This window comes from Somniosus microcephalus, chromosome 9 (genome assembly GCF_052327205.1).
Source record: "Somniosus microcephalus isolate GS21.2 chromosome 9, FLI_Smic_1.0, whole genome shotgun sequence".
Taxonomy (NCBI): Eukaryota; Metazoa; Chordata; class Chondrichthyes; order Squaliformes; family Somniosidae; genus Somniosus; species Somniosus microcephalus.
This window is the reverse complement of record NC_140995.1, coordinates 245,215,154-245,227,181: the sequence shown is the minus strand read 5'-3', so window position 1 is coordinate 245,227,181 and position 12,028 is coordinate 245,215,154.

Below are 12,028 nucleotides of genomic sequence, written 5' to 3'. Positions count from 1 at the left end.
TGGTCCTCATCCGATTGGTGGAAGGTGTTCATGTGCTGAATGCTAACGGAATCAAGATGGGGGGGGGTTATACTCTGCAACATCAAACTGCCTGCCAACACATGCTGTTTTGGCTTACACATGAAGAATGGTCACTTAGGTGAGGTAGAAGAGGACTGCCAGAGTTTGTAAAATCAGAAGGAAAAATTGGAGTGAAAGGAGAGAGTTGCACATCAGACTGTTTCAAACTGAGAAGTGAACATTTCGATAAGGTTCGACTTATACCATCATCACCCAATTAAAGTCACATGCTCAATTTGTCCCAACTGCTTCTGACTAACTATCAGGAAAGAATAGAGAAGCCTGAGGGTTGACCAAATAGAGGTCTTTAAAATTACAAAGCATTTGGTAGGGTAGGGTTCCCACTTGTGGGAAGTCCAAAACTAGGGGCCATAAATAGGGCACAAGTAAGGAGTGTGATGGAATACTCTCCACTTGCCTGGATGAGAGCAGCTCCAACAACACAAGAAGCTCGACATCATCCAGGACAAAGCAGCCCGCTTGATTGGCACCCCATTCACCACCTTAAACATTCACTCCCTCCACCACCTGCGCTCCATGGCTGCAGTGTGTACCATCTACAAGATGCACTACAGCAACTCGCCAAGGCTTCTTCGACAGCACCTCCCGTCTCTACCAACTACAGGAAACTTTGTGCTATCCGGCACCGACGGGACCGAGCTGTTGCCGTTCCCTCAAAACTGCCGGACGCACCAGCATTAATGTTGAAGCATACGGAGCTTTTCATCTCCGTATCTGACAACAAACACTGTTGCTTAGCAACAGCTTCTAAACAGTCGGCCCGTACCTTGGAAGCATCTCTCTGAAGCTGTTGCTAAGCTACAGAGACTTTGCAGAGCCTGACTGTTGGAAAAAAAAGCCACGAGAAGAAAAAAAACCTAACAAAACGGCTCCTGATTTTTGCCGGTGGCTCGAGCTTGCCGGACATTTAGCCTCCGGATAACACAAAGTTTCCTGTAGAAGGACAAGGGCAGCAGGCGCATGGGAACACCACCACCTGCAGGTTCGCTTCCAAGTCACACACCATCCTGACTTGGAAAATATCGCCATTCCTTCATCGTCGTTGCATCAAAATCTTGGAAATCCTTCCCTAAAAGCAGTATGGGAGCACCTTCATCACACCAACGGCAGCGGTTCAAGAAGGTGGCTCACCACCACCTTCTCAAGGGCAATTAGGGATGGGCAATAAATGCTGGCTTTGCCAGCAATGCCCACATCCCATGAATGAATAAAAAATATGTAATATAGTCACCAATAAATCCATAGGGAATTCAGGAGAAACTTCTTTACCCAGAGAGTGGTGAGATGGTTAGAATGTGAAACTCGTTACCACAGGGAGTGGTTGAGGCGAATGGCACAGCTGCATTTAAGGGGAAGCTCGATAAATACATGAGGGAGAAAGGAATCGAAGTGCATACTGGGAGGGTTAGATGAAGTAGGGTGGGAGGAGGCTCGTGTAAAGCATTAACACCAGTTCAGACCAGTTGGGCTGAATGGCCTATTTCTGTGCTGCAAATTCTATGTAAATGTTTCCAAAAAGCAGACACAATCTCGAAGGCTGTGTCCTCTAACGTTACGACACAAAATATTCTTTTTACTACTTTAGATTCCGATAAAGAATTTGTCACTCCTTCCTTGCCTTTCATTTTCTCTCTTCTGAAATCTCTCCACCTCTACACTTCACTCAAGATCAAGGGAATTGGATTTTTAATTCACTAGCTTTGCTTGCTGGTGCATGTAGTGTATGTACCTTTAAGAGAGAACTACTTTTACAGCTCCTGTATACTGTAGTACCGGCAGTGACCACACCTGTATATAAGCCTTGAGCATGCCTCTGTACCCCCAGTCTTGAGACTACCCTACTCCAGTAAACACCTGTTGATTGTTAAGTTACAGCCTCCGTGTAGTTATTTGAAAACATCATACTCTCAGAATCACGGATCTAACAGTGGCGACGAGTGTCGATTCGAATCTACCTGCAACTCTGCATTTCCCTTCAAGGACTCGCTCCGGGAGGGCGGTGGAAGAAAGTCGAGGCCAGAAGCACGGGCGTCGACCACGAGCAACCGCCCAGTCGTCCGGCAGAGAGTGAACATTGCAGGGGAGGCTGTTGAGAGCCGGGCTTGGTTCCCCAGCCACGACGATCCAGCAACAGACTGGCAACAGGTACAGCGCAGACCCTTCCCGGACAGCGTCGGCTGGAGCCGACCGATGGCAGAGAAAAAGCCGAGCAGCGTCGACGGGGTAAGAGAGAGGGTGAAGCGCACAGGGCGCAGCCAGGGGTTGAAAACCGAGTGGCGTCGAGGAAAAACAAAACGGAGATAAAGAGGGTAAAGCAGCAGCCGGGTTCAGGACCGAGCGGCGGAAACGGGGAAGGCGCACAAAAAAACAAAAAAATGCGCAGAGCACAGCCAGGGCTCAAGGGCTGAACAGTGTCCGCGGGAAGAAGAAGGGAGAGCACGGGAGACGCCATTGAGCTGCAGAGAAGAAGGAAGAGCGCAGGAGACGCCATTTTTAGAAGCCGCAGCGGAGAGGAAGGGCGAGCGCGGGAAGAAAGGGAAGCGCGAGAGACGCCATTTTGTGCCAGCGGAGAAGAAGGGAGAGCGCGGGAGACGCCATTGTTGACAGTTAAATCACACCCAGGGATGCCGAAGAGTGGCAGTATCTCTACGTTCGACAATGAAGTCGAAGATTGGGCGACATATGTGGAACGTATTGAGGTGTACTGCAGGGCGAATGAAGTGCCAGATGCTAGGAAAGCACTGGTTTTGTTAAATTCCATGGGTGCAAAAACTTATGGCTTACTGCGAAACCTAATAACCCCAGAGAAGCCCGTGAATAAGAATTTCGAAAGCATAGTAGAAATCCTACAGGACCACTTAAACCCCACACCGCTGCTGATAGCAGAAAGATTTAAGTTCCACAAAAGGAACCAGCATAAAGACGAAAGTAATGCTGAGTACTTAACGGAACTGCGCAAGCTATCGAAACACTGCCAGTTTGGAGTGGGACTAGCAGATACGTTAAGGGACAAGTTTGTGTGTGGGCTTCAAAGTGAAGGAACCCAGAAACGGCTTCTATCAGAAAAGGATCTTACGCTGGACAAGACTTTCAGCATGGCAGTATCACACGAAGCAGCCACAAGGGGCGCTGCAGAGATACAACGGAGACCGCAAGAATATGGCACCAATGAAATGTCATATGGAACAGGGAAGTGTTATCGCTGCGGCAGAACAACACACGACCAGAAGGATTGTTGGTTCAAGGACCAAGTGTGCAGACAGTGTGGAAAAGCAGGACACATAGCAAGAGTCTGCAGGTCAAGGAAGAAAACCAACAGCAAGAAATCTCCACAGGAGAAGTACAAAAAGGTACATAAGGTGATGGACAGTAGTTCAGACGAACAGAAAAGTGATACAGACTCCGGAAGCAAGGAGCTGGGTTGTCTGAAACTACATAAGGTAACAAAATGGAGGATCACCAGACTATCTGGGTCACACTCAAGATAGACGGAGTCCAAGTGAAAATGGAATTGGACACAGGATCAGCCCTAACAGTCATAAACCAAAGGGACTACAAGCGGCTATTTTCACATATACGCTTGAAAGCTACAGAGATTGTCTTGAAGACGTACACGGGGCAAAAAGTCTACCCCAAAGGAAAAATAAGGGTGAAAGTGATATACAAAGGCCAGGAAATACCTAAAATGGACCTATATGTATTGCCAGATGGAGGACCACCACTACCAGGACGTGAATGGATCCGGAAGATACAATTAGATTGGCATTCCATACAGGCACTGAAGGTTGAGGCCAAAAATGATGACAACGTCACACCTGGACGACTGTCAAAAATGCTAACTGACGCAAAAGAAGTGTTCCAGGAGGGACTTGGAACTAAAAGGCATAACAGCAACGATTAAAATAGAGGAAAATGCAAGCCCAATGTTTCTTAAGGCCAGACCAGTGCCTTATCCGATCAGACCAGCCGTCGAAGCAGAGCTGGAAGGGTTGGAACGTTCAGGAGTACTGTCCAAAGTAGACTGGAGCGAGTGGGCTACACCCATCGTTCCTGTAATTAAGAGGTCGTTGAGTAATACGCCTGGGGAACCAAAGAAGGTCCGCATCTGTGGGGATTTTAAGGTGACAGTGAACCCAGTCCTTCACACGGTACAATATCCGCTTCCACGAATTGAGGATATTTTCGCCTCGCTATCTGGAGGTAAACGCTTCACCAAAATTGATCTTGCCCAGGCGTACTTGCAAATGGAGGTAGAAGAAGCCTCGAAACAATACCTCACGATCAACACTCATAAAGGTCTCTACCAATACAACCGGCTGGTGTTCGGGGTAGCATCGGCTCCGGCTATTTGGCAAAGGGCGATGGATCAAGTCCTGCTAGGGATTCCAGGGACCCAGTGTTATTTGGACGACATCCTGGTCACGGGCGAAAATGACAGTGATCACCTCGCCAACCTGGAGAAGGTGCTCACTAGATTAAAGGAATATGGGCTACGAGCTAATCACCACAAGTGCGAGTTTTTCCAGAAGCAGATCTCGTATTGTGGCCACGTTATCGATGAAGAGGGGTTACATAAGTCCCCTGAAAAGATTGAGGCAGTAGTCAAGGCTCCAGCACCGGAAAATGTGTCACAACTGAGGTCGTTCCTCGGGCTGGTCAACTACTACCATAAGTTCTTGCCAAATTTGTCTACGGTATTACACCCACTGAACACCCTACTGCAAACAGGGGTACCATGGAAGTGGGATGACGAACGTAAACGAGCTTTCCAGAAGTGCAAAGAATTGATCACATCAAAAGAGGTGTTGGCCAATTTCAACCCAGCACTACCAATTCGTTTGGCATGTGATGCATCACCCTACGGTATTGGAGCGGTGCTGTCGCACAAATTCCCAGACGGGTTGGAGAGGCCAGTAGCCTTTGCGTCTCGGTCACTAACCTCAGCCGAGCGCAACTACGCCCAAATTGACAGGGAGGCCCTCAGCCTAGTATGGGGAGTAAAAAAATTCAACCACTATCTGCATGGGCAGAGGTTCACCTTGCTGACTGACCACCAACCACTTGTCTCCATCTTTAATCCAAAGAAGGGCGTTCCGGTGATGACTGCAGAACGGTTACAAAGCTGGTCCCTTTTTCTAGGGGCGAACCAATATGAAATAGAATATAAAGGCACGAAACAGCATGGGAACGCTGATGGGCTATCACGCTTGCCACTGCCTACTGTGGAGGAAGCACCAGCAGTGGACCCTATCGAGATATTTTATTCGTCAATAATTGAACGATTGCCAGTAACTAACACGGATATAGAGAAGGAGACCCGCAATGATCCGACACTGTCTCGGGTATATGATTTGACGGTGAGGGGATGGCCAACACATGGCGACTCACTGTTGCCAGCATTCTCATCCAGAAGAGAGCAGCTGTCAGTATGCCAGGGGACAGTGATGTGTGGATCCCGAGTGGTGATTCCACCCAAGTTAAGGGAGAGAGTGCTAAATGAGCTTCATGAAGGTCATCTGGGAGGGGTGAAAATGAAAAGCCTTGCTAGGGCTTATGTGTGGTGGCCGAGGATCGATCAGCAAATCGAAGACCTAACCAAGAGCTGCTCAGGATGCCAGAAGGTCCAAAATGCACCACCACATGCCCCTCTACACCCATGGGAGTGACCCTCCTCTCCGTGGCAACGGGTGCATATTGATTTTGCTGGTCCATTCATGGACTCAATGTTCTTAATAGCAGTGGATGCTCACTCGAAATGGCCTGAGGTGATAAAAATGTCCTCAACCACTACAGAGAAAACGATTGCAGTCCTACGGACCATATTTGCCAGGAATGGCTTGCCAGAGCAGATTTGCTCTGATAATGGACCACAGTTTGTGTCCGAAGAGTTTCGGAAATTTATGAGAGGGAATGGGGTAAGGCATTACACATCCGCCCCGTATCATCCAGCCACAAATGGATTGGCTGAGAGGTTTGTACAAACCTTTAAAAAGGCGATAAAGGCCATGTGCGATGATGAAATTCCACTACAGCATAAGGTGGACAATTTCCTATTAGCCTACAGAAATGCAACACATGCAGTTACCAACCAGACCCCGGCCATGATGTTCTTTAACCGAAGGTTGAGATCTCGTCTGGATTTGCTCAGACCAAATGTGCGAAGAAATGTTGAGGATAAACAATTCCAGCACATCAATGAGAAGCTGACAAGGAGCTTCAATGTAGGACAACCAGTCTTGGCCCGTGACTACTGAACAGAGAAATGGCAACCCGGAACGATATGCACAAGGCAGGGGCCATTAATGTACACAGTGGATGTCGGGGAGAACATTGTGAGATGCCACGTCGATCAGATCTTAGCATCACAAGAACGAGTCAACCCCATGTCTCGAGTACCTGGGGATGAACCCGACATACCGGTAGCATCTACCTCAGAACCAGTAGCAGTGGAAACTGATGAACTAACTGACGAAAAGGGGCCAGAATCGCCTCCGTACCAAGAACAAGAACCTCAGGAAAGGCGCTATCCAGAAAGGATCAGGAAGCCACCCCAAAGACTGAATCTATAAATGGACTATTTTTGTTTAATGTGCATGTTAAAGTGTTAATTGTTATTTGAATATTATGGGTACTGCTAATCTAAAAGGGGAGGAATTGTAGTGTATGTACCTTTAAGAGAGAACTACTTTTACAGCTCCTGTATACTGTAGTACCGGCAGTGACCACACCTGTATATAAGCCTTGAGCATGCCTCTGTACCCCCAGTCTTGAGACTACCCTACTCCAGTAAATACCTGTTGATTGTTAAGTACAGCATCCGTGTAGTTATTTGAAAACATCATACTCTCAGAATCACGGATCTAACAGTGCAAGGTGTGTATTTTCATGTGTTACTGAAATGCCGGAGGCAGGATTGTGATGTTTTCTAATCTGCTGGGAAGGGTTAGGGCCAGTTACCTTCCGCTGGTAACTGTAACTCTTTCATGCCTGCATCTGTTGTCACTGTGCACAAAACGAGAGGAGTCATTTGAGCAGGATCGTGACTTGGGCAGATTGTTTTCCCTCCCTCCTCTTGGACCTCACACAACCAACAATTCAAAATGATGGATGGCTTTGATGGGCTAAGTAGGGAGGAACTATTTTCCCTGGCAAGTGGGTCGGTAACCAGAGGTCATAGATTAAAATAATTGGCAAAAGAACTAGAAGGGAAATGAAGAGAACTTTTTTCACACAGAGGGTTGTTAAGATCTGGAACGCACTACTTGAAAGGGTGGAGATATCAGATTCCATAGGAACTTTCAAAGGGCAATTGGATATGTACTTGAAGAGGACTAATTTTCAGGGTTGTGGGGAAAAAGCGGGGATGTGGGACTAATTGGACCGCTCTTTCAAAGAACCAGCACAGGCATGATGGGCCGAATGGCCTCCTTCTGTGCTGTAAGATTCCATGGGGGAAAAGTTAGGTCATGCCCACTTTGGGGCGCTAATATCGTAGCGCCCCGAAAAAGTTAGCGCTCCCGCGCCTGAAAATGAATAGTAGCATCCCAAGCAGGAGTCGGGGCGCTACTGGAAGCGCTCCCCCTCCCTCTTGCGGCGCTCCCATTGAATATCGCGGTGCTACGTGCAACAGCCCACGCGCGTTGGCACGTAGCGCCGTGGTACTACAGGCTTCCCTCCCCTGATTAAAGGGGAGAGGCCTAGCGCAGCGTGCTCCGGGGTCCTGCTGGACCACTGGGGAGCGGGGTGTTGGGAAAAAAGCCCGGCACTCAAGAGGAATGCCGGGCTAACCAATCGCAGCCGGCACCCCGCAGGAGGAGGCAAGAGGGGGCAGGTGCTGGCAGGCGGCCCAAAGAAAAAGTGGCCGCCCGGCACCTGCCCTTTAATTTGCGCCACCCTGGCTGCAAACACGGCACCCTGACCCTGTCGGACAAAGCGTCCGGCGGTAGGTCAGGGGGTGCGAGCCAAGTTTGCGGTCGGGGCGTGAGCGGGGCACTGTGACTGGCGGTGATGTCATCGCCGGAGGCGCAGCACTGCGGGGCATTACCGGCCACCGCCACCGCTAACCTCCTGCTGAATTTCACAGGAGGTGCTAGCGGCGCCGTGCCCGGGCACTAGGTGCTTTGTGCCCCGTTGGGCACTAACGGGAGGCGCAAAGTAACCAAATTTTTCCCTCCATGATTCTATAGCCAGCTGTAGCCAACAGACCTGGACAGTGGGGCCATAGTCTCTGCCTTTGTCTGTCTCAGCTGGTGACCAGTAAAGGCTGTGACAGCTGCCTGGCACTAACTCTCCTCCCTGCTGCCCCTAACACCTTTGAGAGGTATCCAATGTGGGTGAGGGAGACTGAGGAGGAATCAACCCCACCACGACCCTTTGGCTATGGTGCAGCCAGAGAGTTGGTGCTTCAAGGTGCCGCACCACCTACGGGCATTCAGTTTCGTGCCTTCGACCCCTGCAGTGGTTTGTATTAAGGGTTTGGTCTCACTGGCTTCCGTACTGGCCTAGGGTCAAGGATCAGCTGCTGATAGGCGAATGAACTCTGAGTGGGGGTAAATTTCCATGGGCGATCGATCTCCCGCCTGTCTTAACTTCAGCGGAACAGCCACAGGAAAACGGGGTACGGGTTGTGGAGAACAACCCCAGCTTCTCCAGTCTCTCCACATATCTGAAGTCCCACATCCCCGGTACCAGTCTAGTCAATCTCCCCTTAACCTTCCCTGCTCTAATGTGAACAACCCAGCTTCTCCAGTCCCTTCGTATAACTGAAGTCCCACATCTCTGGTACCATTCGAGTAAATGGGGTCTAGACCGAGTAGTTAAGAGAGAAACTGTTCCCATTGGCGGAAGGATCGAGAACCAGAGGACACTGATTCAAGGTGATTGGCAGAAGGTACAAAGGCAACATGAGGAAAAACTTTTTTACTCAGTGAGCAGTTATGATCTGGAATGCACTGCCTGAAAGGGTGGTGGAGGCAGATTCAATCATGGCTTTCAAAAGGGAGTTGGATAAGTACCTGAAGGAAAACAAAAGTTGCAGGGCTACGGAGAAAGGGCGGGGGAGTGGGGCTAGCTGAAGTGCTCTCGCAGAGAGCCGGCACGGGGTCAACGGGCCGAATGGCCTCCTACTCTGCACCCTCACTTCTTTGTTCTTTCTGTCAGTCTGTGAAAAACTCCTTTGGAAATAAATCATTTTGAAGTGATCGACCAGAACCGTCTGATGCTCCCTGCCTGAACTGTCGCTGCTTTACAATGCAAGTAAGAGGCACTGATTAAGATTAAAGCGGCGCCATATGCTAAGTGGTGAATAGGGGATTCTGGCAATGAAACACTCTCTGCTTCTGGAGCAGGATTCCAGATGATTCCTTTAGGTGACATTCGCAACCTGTTGCAAGCCCTTGTTGTGTGATTATATAAAACAGAGCATTTCACAAGCAATTCATTTCGCCTGGTTATCAGAGGGCTTGTTGAGGGCGGAGGGAGGAAAGGGGGAGGGGAACCATGAATCAGATAACATTTTGAAAACAGCCACAATCATATATCCTGGCAGAAGCTTGCTGCCTTTCACACCCATCATCGTTCTCACTATGGTAGTTATGGTAACGTGTCATACCTCCATCGGCGCAGGACGAGCCCGTGTCCATGTCCTTGCTGAAGCCTTCTGTCACATGGCTGATGTCCTCCACCATGCTGCAATATGTAGGTTACACAGAAACATTTAAAACTCTAATTCCTCTCTGAGAACGCCTTTCACAACCTCAGGACATCCCAAAGCCCTTTACAATTTTTGAAGTGTAGTCACTGTTGTAATGTAGGAAACGTGGCAGCAAATTTATGCATAACAGGATCCCACAAACAGCTATGTGATGATGACCAGATAACCAGTTTTATTGATGTTGGTTGAGGGATAAATATTGACCAGCACATCGGGAGAGCTTTCCTACTCTTATTCGAAATAGTGCCATGGGATCTTTCACATCCACCTGAGAGGGTAGCCGGTGATCTCGGTTTAATGCCTCATCTGAAAGGCAGTGCAGCACTCCCTCAGTACTGATCCAACAACACTGCAGCACTCCCTCAGTACTGATCCAACAACACTGCAGCACTCCCTCAGTACTGACCCTCCAACAGTGCATCACTCCCTCAGTACTGATCCAACAACACTGCAGCACTCCCTCAGTATTGCCCCTCAGACAGTTCAGCGCTCCCTCAGTACTGCCCCTCAGACAGTGGAGCGCTCCCTCGGTACTGCCCCTCAGACAGTGCAGCACTCCCTCAGTACTGACCCTCTGACAGTGCAGCCCTCAGTACCGTCGCTCCAACAGTGCAGCTCTCCTTCAGTACTGCCCCTCTGACAGTGCAGCGCTCCTCAGTACTGCCCCTCTGACAGTGCAGCGCTCCTCAGTACCGCCCCTCCGACAGTGCAGCGCTCCCTCAGTGCCGCCCCTCCGACACTACAACGCACCCTCAGTACCACCCCTCCGACACTGCAGCTCTGCCTCAGTACCGCACCCCGACAGTGCAGCGCTCCTCAGTACCGTCCCCCCGACAGTGCAGCGCTCCCTCAGTACTGCCCCTCTGACAGTGCAGCGCTCCTCAGTACCGCCCCTCCGACAGTGCAGCGCTCCCTCAGTGCCGCCCCTCCGACACTACAACGCACCCTCAGTACCACCCCTCCGACACTGCAGCTCTGCCTCAGTACCGCACCCCGACAGTGCAGCACTCCCTCAGTACCGTCCCCCCGACAGTGCAGCGCTCCCTCAGTACTGCCCCTCTGACAGTGCAGCGCTCCTCAGTACCGCCCCTCCGACAGTGCAGCGCTCCCTCAGTGCCGCCCCTCCGACACTATAACGCACCCTCAGTACCACCCCTCCGACACTGCAGCTCTGCCTCAGTACCGCACCCCGACAGTGCAGCACTCCCTCAGTACTGCCCCTCCGACAGTGCAGCGCTCCCTCAGTACCGCCCCTCTGACAGTGCAGCGCTCACTCAGTACCGCCCCTGACAGTGCAGCGCTCCCTCAGTAACGCCCCTCCGAAAGTGCAGCGCACCCTCAGTAACGCCCCTCCAACAGTGCAGCTCTCCCTCAGTATTGCCCCTCCGACAGTGCAGCTTTCCCTCAGTACTACCCCTCCAAAAGTGCAGCGCTCCCACAGTACTGCCCCTCCGACACTGCAGCTCTGCCTCAGTACCGCACCCCGACAGTGCAGCGCACCCTCAGTAACGCCCCTCCGACAGTGCAGCTCTCCCTCAGTACTGCCCCTCCGACACTGCAGCGCTCCCTCAGTACCGCACCCCGACAGTGCAGCGCTCCCTCAGTACCACCCCTCCGACAGTGCAGCTCTCCCTCAGTACCGCTCCTCCGACAGTGCAGCACTCCCTCAGTACTGCCCCTCGAAAAGTGCAGCGTGCCCTCTGTAGTGTATGTAACTGTTCTACCTTTAAGAGAACTATTGTATGTAACCGTCCACCTTTAAGAGAACTATTTTAGGTGTGGCACTACTTTATCTTGGCTGCTGTATACTGTAATACCGACGGTGACCACACCGGTATATAAGTGCTGTGTCAGGATTTATTGGGCAGATTCGCCCTGACCTTCGAATAGTAAAGTCCTGTTAAAGTTACTCTTGTAGTCTGTGTATTAATTCGTTATAATACCTACAGACTTTACAGTGGCGACGAGTTCGATCTTACCCTGCGGCAACGATACATCCGAAGCTGTTAACGAGCGTCGAGAAGAGGCTCCCGCCCTCGTCGTTCTGCTGAGAGAAAACTCGAGTCTGCAGAGCAAGGAAGAAGGAAGAATTCAGACACGAAGCCTTCCATCAGCAACAGGCACAGATTGTCCCTTCTGCCACGGTGGTGAGTGAGCCAATCAGCCAAGAGAAGCAAGTCGGCCACGTGGACTGTGAGTAAGGGGAAAAATAAAAAAATAAACGGAGGATAAGGG